The sequence below is a fragment of the Panthera uncia genome, chromosome E3 (assembly GCF_023721935.1).
Source record: "Panthera uncia isolate 11264 chromosome E3, Puncia_PCG_1.0, whole genome shotgun sequence".
NCBI classification, from domain to species: Eukaryota; Metazoa; Chordata; class Mammalia; order Carnivora; family Felidae; genus Panthera; species Panthera uncia.
This window is the reverse complement of record NC_064815.1, coordinates 32,120,023-32,141,930: the sequence shown is the minus strand read 5'-3', so window position 1 is coordinate 32,141,930 and position 21,908 is coordinate 32,120,023. Positions and strand designations below refer to the sequence as shown.

Here is a 21,908-nt window from a genome sequence, read left to right as displayed (position 1 = left end):
AATTTACCATCGCAAAGATTTTTAAGGGTACAGTTCAGCAGGGTTAAGTGTAGTCACACAGTCATGAAACGATCTCCAGAATTTTTTCATCTTGAAAATGTGCAAGTTGAACTATTACACAGCCGCTGCCCGGCCCCCCAGGGAGCACGATCCCACTTTCTGGCTTGATGAAGCCACCTGAGACACCGCACGTAAGTGTAGTTACACCACACTGGTCTCTGTGCCCGGCTTACCTGACCTGACGTAATGTCTTCAGGGCTCACCCGTGCTGTAGCGTGGGGACGGCGATTCCTTCCTTTTGAAGGCGGAGTCCTACTCCGCTGTGTGCAGACAGCACGTTTATTTATCCATCCGTCTGTGGGCACTGGGCGGTCTCCACCTCTTGGCTACTGGGGACCACGCAGCCGTGAACACGTGTGTGCGAGCACCTGTCTGTGCCCCAGGGCTCGGCTCTCTTCCACTTAAGTGGAGATCGCTGGATCCCGTGCTAGTTGTTTACGTTTTCTGAGGCGCCTCTTTTCCGGTAGCAGCTGCGCTGTTTTACAACCTCCAACAGGGCACCAGGTCTCCATTTCTTCGCGTCCTCGCCCACACGTGTTGTCGGCTGGCTTTGTGACAGCGGCCATCCTGCGAGGTGCGAGGGGGTATCTCCACGTGGTTCTGATTTCTAGGTCTGTGAGCATTACCGATGCTGAGCACCTTTTCCCACAGTGTTGACCGCTTTCGTGTATCATCTTGGGAGCCAGATTTATTTGGATCCTTTGTCCTTTTTTCAACAGGGTGATTTTCTTGTTGCTGAGTTGTAGGAGTGTTTATTTTTTTTTATTTAAAAAAAAAATTTTTTTTTTTACGTTTATTTATTTTTGAGACAGAGAGACAGAGCACGAATGGGGGAGGGGCAGAGAGAGAGGGAGACACAGAATCGGAAGCAGGCTCCAGGCTCCGAGCCATCAGCCCAGAGCCCGACGTGGGGCTCGAACCCACGGACCGCGAGATCGTGACCTGGGCTGAACTCGGACGCTCAACCGACTGAGCCACCCAGGCGCCCCTATAGGAGTGTTTAAAAACCACATTCGGGATAGAACTCCTCATCGGATACAGGACTTGCAAACATTTTCTCCCATTCCACAGGCTGCCTTTTCATTCTCTTGGCCGTGGGTCCTCTGATGACAAGGATGTAGTTCTCTTCCTGTATGCTTTCAGGGTCCTAGTCACAAAATCATCGCCAAGTCCGGGGTCATGAAGCTTTTCCCCCGGCTTTCTTCTAAGGGTTGTACAGTCCTGAGTCTTAGGGTTAGGGTAGGCCTGGAGCCCATCTGGAGCTAAGTTTCGTATGCGGTGTAAGGGCCTGCATTAAAAAAACAGCTCTAATAATAGCATTCCACTGAACACAGGTATAAAACTTTTCTGCGTGACCCTGTCAATAGCCGTTTGGGATATTTCCAGCGTTTTGCTGTTGTTCCCCATGATGACACAAATATCCTTTACAGAAGCCCCTCACAGACATGAGAGACAATACTTGGCAGTTTCCGAGGAGCAAAAATTAACTTTTGACTGGCTCGCTTCAAATTTTGCATTTTACCCCTTCACGTTGTATATGACAACCCTTACTTTGGAATCCTCAGGACCAGACAGATGTATTTTGGAACTCAGAAATTTTCACATTTGGGGAAGTAATATGGTACCGTTACAGGATATCCCCAGTTGGGAACAATGGGTATATACGTATACCCTAATATACATAATATGTCCACAATATAGGGTATATTATAGGGAACTTATAATCAAATATGCTAATACGTGTGTAGTAACACACAGATATAAGTAACACACACACACACACACACACACACACACGAATATTTAAGACCAGTGGGGAGGTAGGCTCCTGAGGGCGGCTCAAAATGGAAATATCTGCGAGTCTCCTGAGATCTGCCCTTAAAAATCATGGATAGAAGGCACAGGGAAAAAAAGATAAGAATCACACCAAATGTAAATAGTGATCATTCCTTTCCTCTTCCACAACTGTTACAATGCAATTATAAAAAAATAAAAAAAAAATTTCCTTCATTTATAAAACTAGCTAGCCAATGAATACATTGTCAGGGTACAAAAACATTACAACGCAGCTGAAGGAGGGTCACATTCGTCCCACAACAGTTATCCACGTCTATCACTCAGGCCCATATTCTTCCAGACCTTTGTCTCTATTGAGGGCACAGATGTCGGGGTAGAAACTTAAAGTTTCAGGACTGGTTTGCCTTTACCTGAACGGAATCAAACGCTGCGTATCATTTTTCAAGTCGGATTCTACCAGGTCTCAGAGTTACGCGGAGCTTCGTCCCTCCTCACAACCACCCCGGATTCTCGAGTATGACGTGTTACAGAGGGCTACCCGTGGATGTTTACATACTTACAATTTCTGCTACCACCACCGCCGCCACGGGAACCGTCCGCACACACGCGGCTCCTGGAACACTGTGTCTGTTAGCGGTGTTCCTACAGACAGAACTGCCGGGCCAGAGTATACACGTGTGCATTTCTAAGAGCTCTGGCAAATGGCCTCGCCGAAGGGTTCTACCAATATATACCCCAACGAACAAAGGCGGAAGGTATCTATTTTCCCATGGCCTCACCACACTGGATATTAGCAGCAATGCAATTTCCTTTTCTTCTTCTCCCCCTCCGCCCCTCCCCGTGTGATGGGTGAAAAGTGGTATTTGTTACTTTTTATGTCCGAGTTTTGTCCTGATCACTGGGGGCGTGAGCATTAGGCACTTTTTCATCCTTGTAGAAAAGCCAAAAACTTTATAAGAAGAAGTCATGATAAAAACAGATCATGATAACATGCAGAGATGAGATGAGATTCAACGTCAACCACAGATCGGCTTAGCATTTTGAGGAGAATGAACTATGTGGCGGACATTAGTACACTGCACAGACAGCCACACCTAAAATGGAGGACCTTACTCAAGTTCACTGCCATATCCTACACAGGAAGGCCATTTGCCCCAGTTTGCTCCAGAGAGCCCCATTTGAAGCTTAGTGCCCTGGTAAAATTATTAGCAGTCCCCCGCCCCCCCCAAATGCCCTGATTGGTGTCATCAAGTTACACAAACTGCACATTTACACACACTGTGGCTCAACAGGCACGGGGCCCAGCAGGTCCCCTGGAACTGGCATCACGTGTCACTGCGAGACCTCACCAAGTACTGACAGCTAACGGGATCGTGTGTCCGCAACTCCGTTTTTCCAGCAGGATTATTACAAGTCAGAGTTATGGCAGCCATAATTTGTTCCCTGGCTGTTGAGTGCTTCCACGCCAAGCTATCAGGCAGCATTTTGGCAGTGTTTTAAGACTGTGTGAACGCTGGGGCGCCCAGGTGGCTCAGTCGGTTAAGTGTCCGACTTTGGCTCAGGTCATGATCTCACAGCTCATGAGTTCGAGCCCCGTGTCGGGCTCTGTGCTGACAGCTCAGAGCCTGGAGCCTGCTTCGGATTCCGTGTCTCCCTCTCTCTCTGACCCTAACCTACATGCATTCTGTCTCTGTCTCTCTCAAAAATAAACAAACGTGAAAAAAAAAAATAAAAAAAAAAGACCGTATGAACGTGGACCTTGTAAGCACTTGTCTCCGGTATTTCCTGCCACAGCAAATGCACAAGGAATACGATTAGGGAATCAAGTGATTAAAATCAAAGGAAAGAGCCTGAGGTACAGAGCTCAGAACCCTCAGCACGTACCCTGCATTTCATTCAGCCTTCCAGACAAGCGAACACCGACATCCCGTGCGTCTGAAGTTGCAAAGGGACAACCAAGTCCATGGTAGGCTGGGGGTAAACTACACTGCACGAGGTAGGCACACTGCTGGATGACCTATTTCTCTATCCCTCCCTTATCCTGTCATCTCCTCTAATAAAATTTTTCTGCCTTCTACGTTTGGGAGACATGGTCTGCCTATCCTTTCCATAAAAGGCCAAAAAAAAAAAAAAAAAAAAAGCCCAGATAATTAAGTTTTTCTAACGGTGCCAATAGGACTTCTGTGCCGCACTGTCCACTCCAAGGACACAGTCCTATGGCAGTCGTCATGACATCAGTCCAGGAGGAGAACCAAGCAGCTAGCTCGGTAAACACTCTACAGGCTCATCCTGCTGGCACGTTTTACACAGCAGACGGAAACTCGGAAAGTGCTAAATAAATCTCAGTCTTCAAACAATTACACTTAAACGTCCTATTTAAGTCACAGAGCACAATGCAGCTGCCTTCGGGGACGTTATCAGGATCAATCCAGTGTAGGGAGGAGATGGTGGCGGAGTGGGGCACTCGGAGGCCTCAGAAGACCCTGGCCCTGCGGTAAAGGGAAGGAACTTCCGGAATGGCAGCGGAGACTAAGAAGATTGCTTTTCCCTGGGAGCTCTTTAGGAAAGCTGGTCTTTTCCTTCCCCTCTCAACCGTCAAGGCAGGCAGATCCCAGGCCTCGTGAAAGTGAACACGTAAACAAAGACAGTGACATTCAAAAAAGCCTCTGTTCAATGAGTTACTTTCACAGGGCAGCAGGAATTAAGAGCATTATCTTTTTGTGAAAGAAAGAGCTTGAGGCCTAATTGGCATGTGCGAAAGGACACATACTCAAGGGGACAATCTGATAACCTGTGACGGGCACGTCCCTGGGGGACCATAGCGGCAAATCAAGGAAGGTACGTCCACCCCCCCAAGGTCTCCGCGTGTCCCCTTTCTCCTGCGCTCTCTTCCTGTCCCCGGCCAACACCGATCCGCTTCCGTCACTCTCACTCTACGTTTCTGGAGTTTTACATAAATAAACCATATAGCGTGGACTGTGTGGCTCCCTCGCGCGGCACAATCCTGCTCACGTTTGTCCACGCGGTTGTCCGCGTCAGTACTCTGCTCCCTTCGCCGCGGAGGGGTAGTCCCCTAGATGGATATGCCTGAATTGGTCACCAGTCATCCGTCGAGGGACAAGTTAGCAGTCGGCAGCTACGACAAATAAAGCTTCTCCGAACACCCGTGTGCAAGTCTTTGCCGGGACACGTATTTGCATTTCTGTTCGACAAATACCCAGGAGGAGAGTGGCTAGCTCACAGAGGCCGACTTTTGACGACGCGCCATACGCTTTTCCAAGGCAGGAGTTCCAGGCGACACTGCCACCAGACCCCCCCCACCCCCACGTCACCACTCTGTCAGGTCAGCCCTTCTAAGTGTAGCCTGTAGGAGGGTGCAGGGACCCCTTGCTGCGGTTTCCATTTCCATTTAGGTACAGACGACGTACGGACCGAATCTTTCATGCACTTGATCCACCATTTTCGCCCCTTCACGTCTTTTGCTCATTAAAAAATTTGGGGTAAGTAACGTGTTCTCTTATTACTGAGTTTTATGAGTTCTTGGGGTGCCTGGGTGGCCCAGTCAGTTAAGCGTCCGACTTCGGCTCAGGTCATTATCTTATGGTTTGGGTTCAAACCCCGGCATCGGGTCTGCGCTGATAGCTGGGAGCCTGGAGCCTGCTTCGGATTCTGTGTCTCCCTCTCTCTGCCCCTCCCCTACTCATGCCCCTCCCCCCCCCCAAAAATGAATAAACATTAAACAAAAAACAGTTCTTTATATATTCTAGATACAAATCCTTTTACATAATCGCAAATATTTAATTTTCATTCTCGTAGAGGTGTCTTTCAAAATTTTAGTGTTTGGACCTTGATTTAAGTAAGTAAAAAAAAAATAAAATTTAAATTCTGGATTCTCTCTTACATCTCACGGAGCCATTTGTCTGTCATTATGCCAATCCTATGCTGTCTTGTTTTTTTTTTAATTATTTATTCTTGAGCGAGAGACAGAGCACAAATATGAGGAGGGGAGCAGCAGAGAGAGAAAGAGACACAGAATCCGAAGCAGGCTCCAGGCTCCAAGCTGTCAGCACAGAGCCCGATGTGAAGCTCGAACTCACAGACCGTGAGATCATGACCTGAGCCGAAGTCGGATGCTTAACTGACCGAGCCACCCAGGGGCCCCAAACGCTGTCTTAATTACTACAGATTTATAGTAAGTCCTGAAATCAGGTAGTGGTGTATTCTTTGTTATTCTTTTACAAAGTTGTTGTGGCTACTCTTGATTCTTTGCATTTCCATATACGTTTCAGAATCAAATAGTCAATTTCTACAAAAAGCCTGCTAGGATTCTGACAGGGATTCTATTTAACCTTTAGATCAATTAGGGGAGAACAGACATATTGACGTATTGAGTCTTCTGACTCCTGTACATGGTATATCCTTCTGTTTATTTAGGTCTTCTATTTACCTAGCATTCACACATCTATTTCTTTAGGTCTCAACTATGTTTTTGTTTTCAGTAAATTTCAAGATTTTGCACATCTTTTATTACATTTAACCCCAAGTAGTCAGATTTTTGATGCTATTGTAAAGGCTATGTTTATGCCAATTTGTGATTATTCACTGCTAATACATTAAAATACAATTTTTTTAAAAGACTGAAATTGAGAAGAAGGTACGGTTTGCCCTTACACCTGGTGCCCCCAAACACCCACAATCTCCCTGATCAACATCATTCACGAGAATGGACCTTTTATTTTTTTTTATTTATTTAATTTTTTTTTAAATTTTTTTTTTAACGTTTTATTTATTTTTGAGACAGAGAGAGACAGAGCATGAACGGGGGAGGGGCAGAGAGAGAGGGAAACACAGAATCGGAAGCAGGCTCCAGGCTCTGAGCCGTCAGCCCAGAGCCTGACGCGGGGCTCGAACTCACAGACCGCGAGATCGTGACCTGAGCTGAAGTCGGCCGCTTAACCGACTGAGCCACCCAGGCGCCCCTGGACCTTTTATTTTTAAACCAAGGATGAACCTACACCGACACATGATCACCCAAAGTCCATGGTTTACCTTCGGGCTCACTTTCGGTGGTGCACCTTGTACGTGTTGGGACAGAAGTCTAATAACATCTTTCTATAATATAACTGCACACGGAACATTTCTACCGTTTTAGGAAATCCTTGTGCCTATCTACTCATCGCCCTTACCACGTGCCAGCTGCGATGTTTATCGTTTCCTATTTCCGCCTCTTCCAGAATGTCACATGGACGCAACCCTACAGTACGGAGCCTTCCCACACGGTTTCTTTCACTTAGCAGTATGTATCTAAGGTGCCTCATGTCTGCTCATGGCTCCACAGCTCATTTCTTTTATTAAAAAAAGTTCTTTTTGTGCCCACTGTGGGGACAGGGTGTGCCCAGCTCGCCTTGGACACCAGGCACTTTTCCTCCCTTCTTCTCTCCTCGAAGGCTCCAAAGCTCCTTTCTTGTTCGAGTTGAAGAATACTGCACTGTCTGGATGGACTAGAGGTTAGTAATTCATTCACCTACTGAAAGACATCTTAGTTGTTACACTTAGTTGTAAGTTTTGGCAGTTACAAATAAAGCTGCTATAAATATCCACGTTATTTTTATTTATTTTATTTTGTTTTTGTGCGAATATATGTTTCGATTCCTTTGGGTAAATGCCTCAGAGCAGGACTACTGAGTCATATGCTCAGAGCATGTTTAACTTTGTAAGAAGCACCACGGTGGCCTCCAGAGTGGCCGTGCCATCTCGCATTCCCACCAGCCATGTTTGACAATTCCCGTTGTTATACACCCTTGAGCATCCTTCCATGTGTCTATTTGCCATCTGTGTATCTTTCCTGGTGTGGTGTCTGTTAAGGTCTTCAGTCCACCTTTTAATCAGGTTGTTTTTTTTATTACTGAGTTTCAAGAGTTCTTTGTATTAAGGATACCATACCTTTAACAGATCCTGCAAATGTTTTCAAAAAAAATTTTTAATGTTTATTTTTGAGAGAGCGAGTGCACGTGCATGAGTCGGGGAAGGGAAGAGGGAGAAGGGGACAGAGGATCTAAACCAGGCTCTGTGCGGACAGCCTGATGCGGGGCTTGAACTCAGGAACCGTGAGATTACAACCTGATCTGAAGTCAGACACTTAACCAACTGACCCTCCGGGCACCCCATCTGTTGCTCTGTTCTTCTGTCAAGGCCACACTGTCTTGATTAACGTGGCTTTACAGTGAGTCTTAAAGTTGGGTAGCATCACTCCTCCAAATGTGTCTTTCCCCTTCGATAGTGTGCTGGCTGTTCTGGGTCTCTTGCCTCTCCATAGAGACATTAGAATCAGTTTGTCAATATCCATAAAATAATGTGCTGGGATTTTGACTGAGATCGAATTGAATCTATAGATCAAACTGGGAGAAAGTAACATCTTGAAAATATTAAGGCTTCCTATCCACAGACACGGAATATGATTTAGCTCTTAAATTCTGTTCACCTAAACTTTGCAGTTTTCCTCATATAGATCTTGTACATATTTTGTAATTAGAATTATACCTTAGTATTTTACTCTAAGGGTGTTAACGTAAATTAAATTGTTTTAAATGTAAGCCACTTGTTCCATTATTGGCACATGTGAAAGCAACTGACTTTTGCATATTAACCTTGCATCTAGCAACCATGCTATCATAGCTTAGTAGTTCCAGGATTTTTTTTTTTTTTTTTTTTTTTTGGTTAATTCTTTTGGATTTTCTACATAGGTGATCACGTCATCTGCAAACAAAGACAGTTTTAGGTCTTCTTCCCTAGTATGTATACTTTTTACCTCCCTTCCTTGCCTACTGCAACAGCATGGACTTACAGTATGATGTTGGTAAGGAGTGGTGAAGGGGTCCCCATGCCTCATCCTTGATCTTTATGGGAAAGCTTCGTTTGTCACCATGAAGTGTGCTACTAGCTGTAGGTTCTTTTGAAAGATAGTCCTTATCAAGTTGAAAAAGTTCCCTTCTATTCCTAGTTTAATGAGGGGTTTATTATTATTATTATTATGAATGAGTATTGATTTTGCCAGATCTCTTTTCTGTAGCTATTTACAGGATCATGTAATTTTTATTTTTTTAGTCTGTTGACATGGTAGATTACATTAATTGACTTTTGAATGGTGAACTGGCCTTGCACACTTGGTATAAATCCCACTTGGTCAGCTTTTTATACTTTTTCTGGATTTGCTTTGCTATTTTGTTGAAGATGTTTGCATTTATATTCATGAGAGATATTGTTCTCTAGTTTTCTTTTCTTGGAATGTTTTTGGTTTTGGTATTAGAGTAATGCTGGCCTAATGAAATGAATTATGAAGTATTCCCTCTGCTTCTATCCTCTCAAAGAGATTGTGGAGAACTGCTAACTTTCCTCCTTAAAGGTTTGGCAGAATTCACCAGTCAACCCATCTGGACCTGGTGCTTTTGGTTTGGAAAGGTTATTGACTCAATTTCTTTAATAGATATAAGCCTATTCATATCATCTATCTCTTCTTGTGCTAGTTTTGGCAGATTTTATTTTTCAAGAAATTGGTTCATTTTATCTAGGTTATCAAATTTGTGGAAATAAGAGTCGTTTGCAGTATTCTTCTTTATCTATTCAATTTCCATGGGATCTGTAGTGATGTCCCCTCTTTCATTTATTTTATTTATTTATTTTCCTAAACATTTATTCGTTTTTGAGAGACAGAGAGACACAGAGCACAAGTGGGGGAGGAATAGAGAAAGAGGGAGACACAGAATCCAAAGCAGGCTCCAGGCTCTGAGATGTCAGCACAGAGCCTAATGCAGGGCTCAAACTCAAAGACTGTGAGGCCATGATCTGAGCCAAAGTCAGATACCCAACAGACTGAGCCACCCAGGTGCCCCCATTTCTGATATTAGTAACTTGTGTCTTTTTTCTTACATGGCCTGGTTAGAACATTATCAATTTTACTGACCTTTTCAAAAAACCAGCTTTTCGTTTTGTGATTTTGTCTACTGACTTCCTGATTTCATTGATTTTTGCTGTAATTATTTTCTTCTGATCACTTTGGCCTTATTTTGCTTTTCTTTTTCCAGTTTAAGGTTGAAATTTAGAGTATTGATTTTACATCTTTCTTCTTTTCTAATATATGCATCTGATGCTATAAATTTCCCTATAAGCACTGCTTTTGCTGCATCTCACACATTTTGTTTTCATTTCGTTCAAAATTTTAAAAAATTTACCTTGAAATTTCTTCTTTGACTCATGTGTTATGTAGAAGCATGTTATTTAATCTCCAAATATTTTGAGATTTCCCAGCTATTTTTCTGTTATTGACTTCTAGTTTAATTCCACTGGGCTCTGACGGCAGACATTATATGATTTCTGTTCTTTTAAACTTGCAAAAGTGTGTTTTATGGTCCAGAATGCAGTCTATCTTGGTTAATATTCCATGTGAGAACAAAGTGAATTCTTGAGAAGTATGTGAATTCTGCTGTTTTGGATGAGGTAGTCTACAGATGTCCGTGGTAGCTAGTTGATTGACAGGGTTAAGTTCAATGGTGTCCTTACCGATTTTCTGCTGGCTGGATCGGTCCATTTCTGAGAAGGCGTGTTGAAGTCTTCTACTATGATAACAGATTCATCATCTATCTCTCCTTGCAGTTCTGCCAGTTTTTGTCTCTCGTGGTTTGATGCTATGCTGTTAGGTGCATCATGGTAAGAATTATGGAAAACCGACACTTTTATCAAAATGTAATGCTTTTCTTGCCTGGAAACTTTCTTTACTTTGAGGTCTGCTCTGTTGAAATTAATACAGCTATTCCTGCTTTCTTTTGACTAATGTTGGTATGGTGAATTTTTCTCCATCTATTTACTTTTTTTAAAGAGAGCATGAGCAGCGGAGGGAGGGAGAGAAGCTTGAAGCAGGCTCCGTGCTGGGCGTGAATCCCATGACCTTGAGATCATGAGCTGAGCTGAAATCAAGAGCCGGATGCTTAACTAACTGAGCCACCTAGGTGCCCCATTCATCTATTTACTTTTAATCACCACGTGTCTGTATATTTAAAGTGGGTTTTGAGGTGCCTGGGTAGCTCAGTTAAGCATCCGACTTGAGCTCAGGTCATGATCCCATGGTTTGTGGGTTCGAGCCCCATATAAGGCTCTGTACTGACAGCTCAGAGCCTGGAGTGTGCTTTGGATTCTGTGTTGCCCTCCCTCTCTGCCCTTCCCCTGCTCACACTCTATCTCTCTCTCAAAAATAAATAAATGTTAAAAAAAATTTTTTTTAAAAAGTAGTTTTTTAGGGGTGGGTAGACTATAGTTGGGTTGTGTTTTTGATTCACTCTGACAATCTCTTTTAATTGGTTTAACTGGCACTTAGGGCACTAACATTCAGAGTTATCATCGATACAGATGGATTAATATCTACTGTACTTGTTACTGTTTTTTATAATTTACCTCCGTTCATCATTCCTATGTTTGCCTACCACTCTTTTTCTGCCTTTTGTATATAATTGGGGTTTTTTCCTTCAATTTTTGTTGTAGTGAAATATACATAAAATTAACCATCTTTACCATTTTTAAGGATATGGTTCAGGAGTATTAAATAAATTCATGATGTCATGCAACCATCACCACTATTCTCAATAACTTTTAATCTTATAAAGCAGAAACTCTAGGTCCATTAAACAATAACTCCCCATTCTTCCTGCTCCCAGTCCTGGAAACCAGCATTTCCTTTGTGACTCTGTGACTGTGAACACTGTAAGTATCCCGTACAAATAGAATCATACGGTGCTTCTCTTCTTGTCAATTCGCTAATTTCACTTGGCACAGTATCTTCAAGGTACGTCCATGCTATAGCATGTGACAGGGCTTCCTTCCTTTCCCAGGCTCAGTAATATTCCACTGTATGTTTATGCTGCATTTTGCGTACTCACTTGTCCTTGACAGACACCCAGGCTGTTTTCATGTTGCAGCTATTGTGAATGATGCTGCTACAAACACAGGTGTGCCAGTATCTCTTCAAGACCCTGCTCTTAATTCTTCTTTGTACACCCAGAAGTGGATTTGCTGGATCATCCAGTAACCCTATTATTTTTAACTTTTTTTTTGTTTTGTTTTTACTACTGTTTATGCACTTTTTTTTGAGAGAGACAGAATGCAAGCGGGAGAGGGGCAGAGAGACAGAGGGAGACACAGAATCCAAAGCAGGCTCCAGGCTCTGAGCTGTCAGCACAGAGTCTGACGCGGGGCTCCAACTCATGAGTTGTGAGATCATGACCTGAGTCAGATGCTTAACCAAGTGAGCCACCCAGGCACCCCCAGTAATCCTATTTTTAATATTTTGATGAATTATCATACTGTTTCCCACAGCAGCCACACCATTTAATATCCCAACACCAGCATTACACAGGATCCTGATTTCTCCACATCCTTGCCAGAAGTTGTTCTTTTCTGTTATTTTTATTGTGGTGATCCTACTGGGCAGGAAACATTATTCCATTGTAGTTTTGATTCGCCCTTCTGTAATAATCAGTGGTGTTGAGCATCTTCTTATGTTTATTGATTATCTTCTCTGGAGAAAAGTCTATTCAAGTCTAATGTCCACTTTTGAACCGGAGAGCTTTTTTGTTCAGTTTTGAGAATTCTCAGTACAGTCTGGATATTAACCTCTCATCACATACCTGACTTAAATATTTTCTCCCATTCTCTGGGTAGCTCTCTTACTCGGCCGATTAGTGTCTTCTGATGTGCAAAATTTAAAATTTTTCACGTAGAATCGAATTTGTCTGTGTTTTTCTTTTGCTGCCTCTATCTTTGGTGTCCTATCCAAGAAATGACTTCCAAATCCCATGTCATGAAGTTTTGCCCTATGTTTTCTTCAAAGTTTTATAGTGTTAGGTCTTACATTCAGGCCTAAGATACACTTTGAGTTAACTTTTGTATGCAGTGCTAGATAATGGTCCAACTTTACTCTTTTACATGTGGGTTTCCAGTTTTCCCAGTACATTGGTTGAAAAGACCATTCTGTCCCTGATGAGTGTTCCTGGCACCCTTGTCAAAACTCATTTGAATGCAGCACAAGGATTTAATTCTGGGTTTTCTATTGTATTCCATTGATCGATGTGTCTGTCTTTACGCAAGTACCACACTATTTTGGTTACTGTGGTTTTATAGTAAGTTGTGAAATCAGGAAGGGAGTACTCCACTTTATTCTTCTTTTCCAAGATTGTTTTAGCTATTTGGGGTCCCTTGAGATTTCATAGGAGTTTCACAAGGAGAATTTCTCTTTTATTATTTACTTATTTATTTATTATTTCTTATTTTAAGTAAGCTCCGTGCCCAACATAGGGCTTGAACTCACGACCTGAGATTGAGATGTATGCTATACTAACCCAGCCAGCCAGGCACCCCCTCTTTTTTTATTAATAGAAAAAAGATCATTAAGATTTTGACAGGGATTGCACTGAAACTGTAGTTCGCTTTGGGTAGTACTGACATTTTAAAATATTAAATTTTCTAATACATGGACATGAGATGTGTTTCCATTTATTTATATCTTCTTTAATTTCTTTCAGCACTGTTTTGCAGTCACATGTCTTTTAATTCCTTGGTTAATTCTAAGTAAATTTTTTTTTGATGCTACTGTAAATGGAATTATTTTCATAATTTCCTTTTCAGATCATTCACTATTAGTGTATAAAAATGCAAATGATTTCTGCACGCTTACTTTGTATCTCGCTACTTTGCTGAGTTAACATTAATTAGTTCAAACAAAATTTTTGTGGAATCGTTAGGGTTTTCCTCCTATAAAATCGTATTATCTACGAGCAGAGATGACTTTACTTCTTCCTTTCCCATTTGGAGGCTTCTGTTTCTTTTCCTTGGCTACCGCTCTGGCTAGAACTTCTGGTATTTCACTGACTAGGACGGTGCTCGAAGGTGGCCTTGTCTTGTTGGTCTTAGAGGAAAACCTTTCAAGTCTCTCACCACTTAGGATGCTGTTAGATTTAATTATGTGGAAGTAATTTCCATTTATTCGTAGTGTTGACTGTGTTTATCAGAGGGTATTGAATTCTGTCAAATGTTTTTTCTGCATCAAGAATATCATGTGTTCTTTTCTCCTTCGCTCTGTTAATGTGGTATGTTACAATTACCGACTTGCATGTGTTGGGACCATGCTTGCATTGTCAAAATAAATTGCACGTGGTCGTGGTGTACAATCCTTCTAATAGGCTGCTGAATTTGGTTTATTAGTATTTTGTTGAAGATTTCTGCATTTGTGTTTATAAGGGATACTGGTCTGTAGTTTTGTGTTGTTTTTTTTTTAAGTTGTTTTTCAACGTTTATTTATTTTTGAGAGATAGAGTGAGCGAGGAAGCACGAGCAGGGGAGGGGCAGAGAGAGACAGAGGGAGACACAGAATCTGAAGCAGGCTCCGGGCTCCCGGGTGTCAGCACAGAGTCCGACGCGGAGCTCAAACCCACGAACCATGAGATCATGAGCTGAGCTAAAGTCGGACGCTCAACCGACTGAGCCACCCAGGTGCCCCTGGTCTGTAGTTTTCTTATAGTCTTTGGCTTCAGTATCAGGGTCATGATGGCCTCATGGAGTGAGTTAGGAAGTACTCCCCTCCCCTTCCCTGAAATTTTTGGAAAAGTTTTAGAAGCACTGGTATCATTTGGGGGGGGGGGGGAGAGAGACAGAGAGAGAGCAAGAGCACACACAAAAAGTGAGTGGGGGGAGGGGCAGAGAGAGAATCCCAAACAGAGCCCAATGTGGGGCTCAATCCCATGAACCACAAGATCATGACTTGAGCGGCAATCAGGAGGCAGACGCTCCACTGACTGAGCCCCCTGGGCGCTCTGGCATTAGTTCTTTGTAAAATGTTCGGTAGAATTCACCATGGGAGGCCATAAGGCATCAGGACCAGGGCTATTCTCTGCCACATTTCTCGTTACTGCTTCAACATCCTTACCAGGTCCATTTAGATTTCCCATTTCTACATAATTTAGTCTTGGTAGGTTGTGTGTTTCTAGGAGTTTGTCTCATTTCATCCAGGTATCAAAGTTGTTGGTGTACAACTGTCTCTCTTACAATCCTTTCTATTTCTGTAGAATCAGTAATAAGTCCCCATTTTCATTTCTGATTTCAGAACCTGAATCTTCTTTTTGTCTTCGTCCACCTAGCTAAAAGTTTGTTGATGTGTTGATCTTCTGAAGAACCAACTGTACTTTTACTGATTTTCTTTATTGTCTTTCTATTCTCTATTTCATTTACCTCTTCTCTAATCTTTTACTTCTCCCCTTCTGCTAACTAGCTTTGGATTTAGTTCATTCTTCTATTTCCTTCGGTTGTAAAATTAGGTTGATTTGAGGTCTTTGTTTTTTAATGTCAGCATTTATAGCCAAAAATTTCCCCTTTAGCACACTGTTTTTATACTGAGCTCTGGAAGTCTTGGTATGTTGTTTTTGTTTTCATTCATTTCTAAGTATTTTAGGATTTCCCATGTGACTTCTTCTTTGATCCATTGGTTTAGAGTGCGTTGTTTAATAGCTACAGATTTACGAATTTTCCAGTTTCACTTCTATTACTGATTTCTAACTTCATCCTGTGGTGACTGGAGAAGGTAATTTGTAGGATATATTTTTTTATGTTAAAAAAAGTTTTTTTAATGTCTATTTATTTTTGAGAGAGAGAGAGACAGAGAATGAGCAGGGGAGGTGAAGAGAGAGAGGGGGACACAGAGGCGAAGCAGGCTCCAGGCTCTGAGTTGTCACCACAGAGCCAAACGTGGGGCTCAAACTCATGAACTGTGAGATCATGACCTGAGCTAAAGTCAGATGCTTATTAATCAACTGAGTCCCCCAGGTGCCCTGATGTTTTTTTTAAATGCTATTTATTTTAGAGAGAGAGCGCGCGTGAGCAGAAGAGGGGCAGAGAGAGAGGGGGCCAGAGGATGCAAAGCGGGCTCTGTGCTAACAGAAGACAGCCTGATGTGGGGCTCAAAGCCGAAGTTGGCCACTTAACTGACTGGGCCACCCAGATGTCCCTATATGATATATCTTTTTAAAACTACTGAGACTTAGGGGCGGCTCAATTGGTTGAGCGTCCGACTTCGGTTCAGGTCACGATCTCGCGGTCTGAGGGTTTGAGCCCCGCGTCGGGCTCTGTGCTGACGGCTCAGAGCCTGAAGCCTGCTTCGGATTCTGTGTCTCCCTCTCTTTCAGCCCCTCCCCCACTTGTGCTCGGTCTCTCAAAAACAAATAAATGTAAAAAAAAAATGTTTCTAAGTCTTTTTTGTGGGTTATCAGTATAGCCATCTTACTCTCTTCTGCTAACTATCTACACGGAATGTTATCCTTTTCCATCCTTTTGCTTCTAATCTACCCGTGCCTTTGGGTTTAAGGTGAGTCTCTTGCAGACAAGAGATAGTTGGACCATTTCACCCATTCTGCCAGTCTCTGTCGATCGATGGGAGTTTAATCAACGTAGACTTAAAATAGTTACTGGTAAGAACATCCCTACTGTCACTTTGCGATTTGTTTTCTATACACCTTGGAGTTTTTGTTCATTTCCTGCATTACTATCTTTAGTGTTTAGTTGTGTTTAGTTGAAAGTAGTCAAACGTTTCTTGCTTTCTCATTTCTCTCTGTGTATAAAAGAGAATGAACTACCGATAATGTAACAACATAGATCAATCTCACAGTCCTTATGTCGAGCAAGTAAGCCAGATTTAAGGGCACAAAATAAATTATTCCAGTTAAATGAACTTCAAAAACAGATCAAAGACTCATCTATAGTGCTAAAAATCTACACAGTGGTATCGCCTGGGAAGAAGCAGGAGGAACTTTCTGAGCTGCTGAAAATGTTTTTTTTTTTTTAATTTTTTTTAACGTTTATTTATTTTTGAGACAGAGCATGAACGGGGGAGGGTCAGAGAGAGAGGAAGACACAGAATCTGAAACAGGCTCTAGGCTCTGAGCGGTCAGCACAGAGCCCGACGCGGGGTTTGAACTCAGGGACCGCGAGATCATGACCTGAGCTGAAGTCAGATGCTTAACCGACTGAGCCACCCAGGCGCCCCTGCTGAAAATGTTTTTTATCTTAGTCTAGGTGGTGGTTATAGGAATATATATACCCAGGTAAAATTCACTGAGGTGTATACACTTAAGATTTCTTCATTTTATGTATGTAACTTATTTTTCAGTTAGTAAGAAAATGAGATACCTCTCTACACGGTCCACAGAGTAACTACACGAAAAGGACAAATACCACGCGAGGAGGTGGAGTGGCTGAGCTTGAACTCTGCTGATGGAGCAGAAATGGATACAAACGCTGCGAAAGGGCTCGTAAGACGGGATACGTGCCCATCCTCTGTCCGATTCCGGATACTCCTGGCAGAGATGCTTACGTCTCTTCATCAAGACACGTGCTCGGATATTCACAGCGACACGTTCAGTACAAATCCCGATGCCCATCAACAGGAGAGTGTATATTAAGTGTGCTACCTTCACATACTGGAACACCATACACTACTGAGAATGGGGGATGCACAACCACCTGCCACGACATGAAGCCACCTCACGAAACACGATGCTAAAGGAGACAAGACAGTTACAAAAGAGGAAATACTCTGTGATGCCACATATGGTGAGTACTCCTCTGTGCCGTCAGAGGTCGGCACTGGTTACATCTGGAGAGTGGGAGGTAGCGACCCAAGAAAAGGGGTCCTGGGGTACCGGTAATTTTGTATCCTGATTTGTGCTAATCACACCGATGTGTTCAGTTTGTGGCAACTAAATGAGTTAACACATACATACTTCTTTTTTATATGTAACACAACTGCACAGATGTGTGTATGCAAACACGCATGCACATATACACGTGTGTAACAAAATCTCCAATAAAAATATTTAAAAAATGAAACAGGGAAAAGTAACAGGCGGTGGTAGGTGAGACTGTGATGTTAGTCAAGAAAGTCAGGGAAGGAGCACCCGCGTGGCTCAGTCAGCTAACTGTCTGACTCTTGATTTCAGCTCAGGTCGTGATCGCATGATTCATGAGTCCAAGCCCTGCATCAGGCTCCGTGCTGACGGCGTGGAGCCTGCTTGGTATTCATTCTCATTCATTTTCATTCTCTCTCTCTCTCTCTCCCAGTAACGTCCGTTTACTGACGTCCCTCTCTCAAGCTGGTGGGTAACATCCTTGCCTTAGAGAATTTCAGCTCTTCACCGTATTACAAATTGCGTACATTTTTAGATTAAAGCTTCTCAACAGATAATACACGCATATGGTACAAAATTCACAAAAAGGAGGTGCGTACGGGAAACAGGTGCCCCAGCTACTCTGGTCTCTCCACGGGCAACCACCGTAACTTGCTTCCTGGGCCTTCAGGTCTTATTCTAATAGGCTTGCACGAGTTATCCCCTTTCTGCCTTTTCTTGATCTCACCGCCTGGTTTTGGGTTAAATAACACGACAGAGGTTGGCTGGAAGGAGCTATCAGCCAGCCAGAACAGTCCCGGGAGACTAGGATCTAAGTAAGAAGTTCTGGACAAAAAAGAGCAGGTCGGCAATAACAGAGAAGGAAAGATCACCTGGGAATCGAGCCTGGTTCCCGCTCCCGTCGTGGCAGAACTCAGGAGGACTGCGGTGCCCCGTGGGGCCCGTGCCTAAGAAGGAGCTGGGAGGCGAGGGAGCTGGGAGGCGAAGCTCTCCACCAGCACCACTGACAAGTGCAGCAGAAAAGCAAAACCCAACGCCCTGTATCCACCCAAACAGCTTCTTCTCGAGGGGTAGGGACCTTAGCGAAGGGCACCAACCACCAAATCCTTTCTGTGAATCAAGAGGAAGGTACCAGGCTTTCATGTCAGGAGGGGAAGGGGCCTCAGGCCAGTCAGCCCGGGCTGGGCATCAGAAACACCAGAAGGGGCTTTGCACAGGGAGATCGCAGCTCAGTTTTCTAGTGCAACACCGCATTTGCAGGTGGGGCAACCATGGCTTTCACGGGACTCATTCACATGCCCTCCCTGGGATTCCTGTTGGGGACGGGTCTTTTCAAGAAAGACAGCAGTAACACTCTAACACCCCCACTTCTGTGGGAACTTCAAAAATCTAAAACAGCACTAAACGAACACACGCAGACGCACACACACACAAGGTTATAACACACACACACCCTACCACTCCACGCTTATGCGATCGGGATTGTGGTAAGGATCTTGTGCCATTCACATACTTCCCAAACCACATAGTTTGGATACGTGCCCTCCTTTACCTGGGGCTTAGGCTTTGAGAGTGTGTCCACAGGCACGGGCTCCCCGAAGAGCACACCTGTGAGACGGGTCGGACGAACTTCCCCTCGCTGATAAAGAACGAGGGCCCTGACGCAGGTGGAAGTCAGTGGCCAGGAAGAGGCCAGGAAGAGACCAGGCCTCTGGCTTCCCCTCTGTGCCCACCCCCCGCAAAGCACCTTCCTTCGGCCGCCCTCTGCGTCCCTATCCCGGACAACTCCCCTGGGGCGGCACCGGCTCACCGCCGGCCCTCCCCCGGCTACAGCATCGTCTGCAGTTCTGCAGCAGCCATGACACCAGCAAAGGGAAGGAACGCGTCATCCGTGAACTCAAGCTGGGCGCACAAGGCTGTTCATCCCGTAAAGAAGCTAAAGAGAAGACGCCTGACAGGGGCGACTCAGGGACAGCGTGAAAGACAGAGGAGAGGAAGGCGGCCGATGACGAGCAAGCTCAGCAAGCTGACAACAGGCCTGGGTCAGACACCAGTACCCACGACTCCCACCGGGAGCAAAACTAGGTGGGAGAAGAGGGGGCCGTGGGGCACTCAGTACTTCAGGATCACGGGCTGCTGTGGAGTCACCGACCTCCTGTGCTCAGGCCAAACCAGGACTGACGCCAGCGCTCCAAGGACAGTCACCTTTGGCAGGAGACGTGACCTGTCCCATTAGACCGCTTGGGAAATACGAGCGCAGAGACAGGCTCTGGAGAATTCGCTGAAATGCCCCAGAATGATGCAAAACACCCACGCAGGGGACCTCGGCCACACCGAGCTCCTTCTGTATCGAATATCGCTGACGGGATGGGATCAGAGCCTCATTAAACAAGCTCCAACCAGAACTGGCCACCCCGGGGTACTGTGTCCACAGCACCCTGTTCCCATCACTAGCCTGGTCTTCAGAAAGTTCAGTGACGCTGGGTCACAGACAGCATATGCCAACCTGGGAAGGAAAATCCCCTAGGGTTTCAAGGACCAAAGCACCGTTCCCCTTAGCATGGGTTTCTGTAACATGACGGCAGAGGAGGGGCCAAAACGCAGAGATTCCTGGTCCTGTGGCTCCTCGGGGCTGAGAGCCTCCCGGAGCCCCCCTACCGGTGATATGGCGGCGTTCCGCCTTGCCTACGCCTGATTCGCCGGGCACACGCGAACCTTGGTCCCTCCATTCTCTCACTGAATTCTGCTTTTCTCAACATCCATGGGGCTGGGATCTCCTTTAAAATAACAATTTTGGGGGTGCCTGGGTGACTCGGTTGAGAGTCCAACTTCAGCTCAGGTCATGATCTCAGGGTTGGTGAGTTCGAGCCCCGCGTCAGGCTGTGTGCTGACAGCTCAGAGCCTGCAGCCTGGTTCGGATTCTGTGTCTCCCTCTCTGTGTGCCCCTCCCCTGCTCACACTCTGTCTCTCTCTGTCACAAAAATAAACGTTAAAAAAAATTAAACAACAATTTTAAAGCCTCCTAATACTCTGGGTTCAGAATTCCTGGAAAGGGGAGGAGGACAATCCTATCTTCATTAGAAAGGCGTCCTCTAACACGTAAAAGTGTCACACATCTGGCCACGCAGCCAAACACATAAAACTTGTCTTCTTGTACCAATGAAGACGCACGGAGGGCTGAGGGGAGCAGAGGAAGAGGCTGGTTAACCGCCTCTGGGAAAGGAAGCAGGAAGAGGGATCGAGGACGGGGACGCTGCCCTGGACTGAGCATGCGTGCCCCCAGCCCTAACCCCCAGCGTGCTGGACCAGGAGGCGGGGCCTTTGGGGAGTGACCGGCTTTACAGGACGCCCTGGGGGGGGGGGGGGGCCATATGGGATTAGTGGCCTCCCTCCAGAGAGGAAGGGGAGAGTCCGGAGCGTGCTCTCTGGGGGTGCGGGGAGGAGGCAGGGAGGAGGGCCCTCCCAGTCTCCTGACCTAGTTACTAAATGGTCGGCCGCCCACACCCACAAGGAATCAGTGAGGAGAGGCTCATACACCAACTAGCCGTTCCCAAGACTCGCTGGGATACACCTGCTCAGTCGTTAATACTGATGCTAGAAAGGCTTAGTGACTCACCAAAGAAAAGGCATGTTTTACCACCATCTAAGAGAAAAAAGGAAGAAAGAAAAAAGGCATAACAAGTGAATAAATCCGCCATTTCATTTGGCTTTAATGCAAAAGTCTCAGCATTTCCCTAGGGATGGCCAGAACAGAGCGATCCTCCCTTTCTCTAGATGCCTCCTTCACTAGACGCAGTCTCTTTTTCGGTCTGATGACCACTTACCGTCGTATCAGCCCAATAGCACCCTCCTTCCTCCCGTGCCCTTTTACCCTGCCTTTCCTTAGAGACCCGCTTGGTTAAGGTCTAACGTTCTCTAGGACACTGACCGACAGTCACGCTCAATTGGACCTTCACGCACAGGGGGACGCAGGTGCCTACTTCGGGCATCTGAACCCCGGCGCTCGGGGAAGCCCATGGCCCAACGCTGGTACAGAAGAAATTCTACATCGGCAAACTAGTTCAGCGGACAGACACCGCCCACCAGGCCTGGTGCCGGGTGTTTCCACGTCTCCCGTAAAAGGAGGCGGACTGCCCGTTGGACAGCTGAGGGACTGAAGCTCCCACAAAACGCAGCCAGATGGGCCTGAGTCCAGGGCTCCTCCCCGTCCTCAGGCTCACTGAGCAGTCGCTCGAGGGGACCACGTGTCACAAAGTCTGGGCAAAGCAGGTGGCGGTGAGGAGGGGAGGTGACACTACCATCCTTTGAAAGGTTCAGATTAATAGCACATTTTAG

At 45.1% G+C, this 21,908-nt stretch overlaps 1 protein-coding gene and 1 long non-coding RNA gene across 2 annotated transcripts in view; both read right to left on the bottom strand.

Annotated features, from left to right (window-relative positions):
• GNA12 (G protein subunit alpha 12) overlaps positions 1 to 21,908 on the bottom strand; it is a 108,639-nt gene that overhangs the window by 25,379 nt on the left and 61,352 nt on the right. The window lies entirely within an intron of this gene.
• Positions 6,545 to 20,142, bottom strand: LOC125928597 (uncharacterized). The gene is made up of 2 exons (XR_007459718.1): positions 6,843 to 20,142; positions 6,545 to 6,586 (listed from the first exon to the last, which is right to left on the bottom strand). It is a non-coding gene; the product is annotated as an uncharacterized LOC125928597 (long non-coding RNA).